This window comes from Octopus sinensis, linkage group LG4, assembly GCF_006345805.1.
Source record: "Octopus sinensis linkage group LG4, ASM634580v1, whole genome shotgun sequence".
NCBI lineage: Eukaryota > Metazoa > Mollusca > Cephalopoda > Octopoda > Octopodidae > Octopus > Octopus sinensis.
Window position 1 is genome coordinate 26,519,953 of NC_043000.1, and position 5,000 is coordinate 26,524,952.

At 40.0% G+C, this 5,000-nt stretch overlaps 1 long non-coding RNA gene across 3 annotated transcripts in view; it reads right to left on the minus strand.

Moving 5' to 3' along the window:
- The window catches only part of LOC118762907, a 300,764-nt gene that overhangs the window by 189,217 nt on the left and 106,547 nt on the right, over positions 1-5,000 (minus strand). The window lies entirely within an intron of this gene.

The window sequence follows — 5,000 nt, forward strand, 5'->3', positions numbered from 1 at the left end:
TTCAACTAATACCATCTCCTCTGAGACCCAGAGAGTATGATAGAAGAAGGCTTGCTCTTCCTTCTGTAGAAGGAAAAAAAAATTCAAGTCGGACCATGTTAAGACCAAAAATTATTTACATCAAAAAGGTGCTTTTTTTCTATGAAAATCCCTATTTTTACGATTTTTTGACTGCTGTTTCGCCAAAGAGAATAACAAGCTACATAATGCGAAATTTTCGCTTTTCAAAAATTCCAATTCTAAAGGGTCGAAACAAACCCGAGCAACGCTTGGTTCATAGGAAAGGAGAAACGGAATTGAGTGGCCTTGATTTATTTGTTCGTTCAGACCAGGAACGGAAATATTGCGCTTTTCGACCAGGAACCGAAATATTGCACTTTTCAATCCAATCATTTTGAGGATTGTGTAATGAAGTCAGAAATGACTGGATTGATAAACAGAGGTCCCTGATCGATGACAAATCTATCATTGTTTCACATAAGCTATAAAAAAAGGACAAAAAAACGAAACGAGAAATGTATTCTCTGTCGTTCTCAACGAGAAATATTCTGGCATTTCAATCAATTGAACTACCTACTCATTGTAGTAACGTAATCCTCATACAGAGTTTCCATGATACACTCTAACAAGGCTGACCCCTGGCCATTCTAGTTACGTGTACAATCCATCCGAGGCGCCTCCGCACAGTTTCTGTCTAGCTAATTTCACTCACAACGCTTGGTCGAACCGAACTAATGGAAAAATACACTTGTTCAAAATATTACGTAGTAAGATCGAACCCGGGACATTATGACACCAGGACGAAATCCTTAACAACCCAGCCACGCCCACGCTGATAGTGGTACTCGTAGGAGTTTACATCACAAGCATGTATTATTAAGAATGTTGATAACATAAAGGGCGGGTAATTTAAAACCTATACTGGGACTGTTATACAGGTCAGGAGGTTTCCAATCAGATCCATGCAGCCAAATGAATCGAAACAGAATAGCACCCGATTACTCGGCAGAAATTACCCATAATGCTTTTGGCTGCAGAAAGTATAACCGAGCATCGTCCCCGTGAGTCCTTGGAGTTTGCGAAATGTCTTATCTACTCCACACACACACACACACAAGCACACACACACACACACACACGCAAACACACACACACATACTTATATATATATATATATATATATATATTTCTTTATTGCCCATAGGAGGTTAAGAAACATAGAGGGGACCAACAAAGACAAAGCAATTAAGGCGATTACATCGACCCTAGTGCGTATCTGGTACTTATTTAATCGACCTCGGAAGGATGAAAGGCAAAGTCGCCCTCGGCGGAATTTGAACTCAGAACGTAACAGCAGACGAAATACCTATTTCTTTACTACTCACAAGGGGCTAAACACAGAAAGAACAAACAAAGACAGACAAACGGATTAAGTCGATTGTATCGACCCCAGTATGTAACTGGTACTTAATTTATCGATCCCGAAAGGATGAAAGGCAAAGTCAACCTCGGCGGAATTTGAACTCAGAACGTAGCGGCAGACGAATTACTGCTAAGCATTTCGCCCAGCGTGCTAGCGTTTCTGCCAGACTATTGGATGTTGTTACACATCGCTGGTCAAAATGCACTTAGCATGGTTATAGCTTTCGAGTGATGACATCTCGCTGGCTGGAGGGTTACTCTGTCGCGGGGTTGTCCAGTTAGAGCCGAGAAGATGGAGCATTGAAGTATATTGCTGAAGAACACATTACGTAGCGGGTCTGAAGATCGATCTCACGATCTAGTGATCGTGAGTGCAACATCCCTAACCCCTATGTCACGCAACTTCACACACACACACACGTATACACACACGTATACACACACACACACATACACACACACACACATATATAATATATATATATATATCTATATATATATATACATACATATATATATATATATATATATATATATATATATATATATATATTATATATATATGGAGAGAGAGAGAGAGAGAGAATGAGAGAGAGAGTCAGACAGACAGAGGAATAAGGAACAACTTTTCCTTAAAGCGTGTTATATTTTCTTATTAATCCATAATGTTTAATTAGAAACAACATTTCTAAGTCCATTAACACTGAAAAACATTCTCGGCCTTGTCTTTAGTTGATAACACTAGCGTCCTGTCCAAGAAGGTCCGTAGAAAATCCGTAGAAAATTAAAGAAGCTTTTACTCGAAGCAATTAAAAAGCAAAAATCAATAAATTCATAGGAGCTTACATGAAAAAAAAAAAAACTGTAAAAGTAATCGTTAAATAATTTTGAGTCCGGCAGCGATATATTTTTTCCGCTATATCATCATTATTCCCATGATCTCGTGCTGCCAACTGCAAAACGCAGTAGCAACTCGCCCATTAACATAATTTAATTCAAACAATGACGCCGCGAGGTTTTATGGAGTTTGGGATATTATTTTTTCAAACCAAACATATTAAAGGATTGACAAGAAATATGGAAAACATTAAATTTAAAGGATCAAACTGAAACACAGTCGTTTCCATATTAAAAAACAAAAAAATGAAAGATAAAGAAACATACATACATTTGTATCATTTGTCTGTCTGTATGTATGATTGTACGTGTGCGTGAGCGTGTGCATGTATGTGACGCGCGCGCGCGCGCGCGTGTGTGTGTAAAGCTGTATTTAAATATTGGGTCTTTTCCCCGTCATTATCGCTCTCTGGACACTCGCGGGTCCGAGGACTCATAGGGCCGGTTATCCAATTTCCATGGCGTATATAAATGGCCGAGAGCACAACATTCCCCCTGGACAAAACAGCAGTCCGTCGCAGGTTTACTCATTAGCAACTGAATCGATTGGAGCGTGATGTTGCGACCGTATAACTACCAAACCACTCGGCCAAGTACCTTTAGATAAGTCCGTTCGTTAACGATTTATATAATTCTGATTTCAAGTTTCGGCACAAGGCCAGCAGTTTCGGGGATGGAGTAAGTAGATCACATCGACCCCCGTGCTCAACTGGTACTTATTTTATCGACCCCGAAAGGATGAAAGCCAAAGTTGACGTCGGCGGAACGTAATGGCAGACGAAATGCCGCTAAGCATTTTGCTCGCCACCCTAACGATTTATATCATATTAATATAAACCATTGCAGCTTGTTATAAAACAGTGCTCTAATGAACCGAGAAGGACTCATTAGAATGTGAATACTCAGAGTTTCAATTTTTCTGTGGAAATAGGAAATGATAATTAAGAGTCATTATGAAGAGTATTAATCAGCTCTTAAATAATTATCTCTTAATCAGCTCTTAATAGTACATAGAGAAAAAAGGGCGCAACCATCTTGTGGTTTCCATCTGCAGAACGTTGTACATTCAAGTAAATGGTTTCTTCTTTTCTTCTTTTTCTTTTAGTTGCTTCAGTCATTTGACTGCGGCCATGCTGGAGCACCGCCTTTAGTCGAGCAAATCGACCCCAGGACTTATTCTTTATAAGCCTAGTACTTATTCTGTCGGTCTGTTTTGCCGAACTGCTAAGTTACGGAGACATAAACACACCAGCATCGGTTGTCAAGCGATGTTGGGGGCACAAACAAAGACACACACACATATACACACACATACATATATACATACATATACATATATACGACGAGCTTCTTTCAGTTACCGTCTACCAAATCCACTCACAAGGCTTTGGTCGGCCCGAGGCTATACTAGAAGACACTTGCCTAAGGTGCCACGCAGTGGGACTGAACCTGGAACCATGTGGTTCGTAAGCAAGCTAGTTACCACACAGCCACTTCTACGCCTATTTAAAGAATTATTAAAACAATTCTTTTCTACTCTAGGCACAAAGCCCGGAATTTTTGGGGAGGGAGCCAGTCGATTAGATCGTCTCCAGTACACAACTGGTACTTAATTTATCGACCCCGAAAGGATAAAAGGCAAAGTCGACCTCGGCAGAATTTGAACCCAGAACGTAAACACAGACGAAATACCGATAAGCATTTCGCCCGGCGTGTTAACGATTCTGCCATCTCGCCGCCTTAATAGTAATTGCTATTATTAAGGCGGCGAGCTGGTAGAGTATTCCGCACGCTGGATGGAATGCTTAGCAGCATTTCATTCGTCTTTACGTTCTGAGTTCAAATTCCACCGAAGTCGAATTGGCCTTTAATCCTTTTGGGGTCAATAAAATAAGTACTAGTTGAGCAGTAAAGTTAACATGATCGGTTAGTCCCCTCCCACGAAATTTCAGGCCTGTTCCTATTGTAGAGAAAAATTATTGAAGCCATGAGCTGGCAGAGTCGTTAGCACGCTGGACAAAATACTCAGCAGCATTTCACCCATCCTTACGTTGTGAGTTCAAATTCCGCCGAGGTCGACTTTGCACTTCATCCTTTTGGGATCAATGAAATAAGTACCTGTTAGCCCCACTTCCTCCAAAATTTCAGGCCTTGTGCCTTTAGTAGAAAGGATAATTATTATTGTCCATTACAATGTCTATTGCTCAAAGGAGGGCTCTGGCTGGCTAAATCATTTACTCGATTTAAACCCCACAGCCTGGCCCAAAGGCCAGGCTATATTATTGCAATCATTTGGACCAGTTAACCAATATGACGATAAATTTCTCCCCACCCCAAGCTCAAAGATTCCTTTAGCATTTTCCTGTTCTTCCAGAGCAAGGAAGGTACTTTCCCTCCTCTGACTAAAACATATTCAAATTAAAGCAAAAAAAAGAAAAAAAAGCAAAAAAAGAAGAAACTTCCGCTGGTAGAAAAAACCCCGAAAAATAAAAATACCCGTTTGATCCGATACCAGTATATTATTGTTACTTTTATCGATAATAGAAGGGAAAAATTATAAAGTAGGTCCGGCCGGATTTGAACTCAGTAATTCTCTAAGTACTGGCATTCCTGTGTTCTTTCTTTTTTTCCCCCCATTAATCCTCCCATTTTCTAAAATAGAAGTGAACATGATTGGTAAC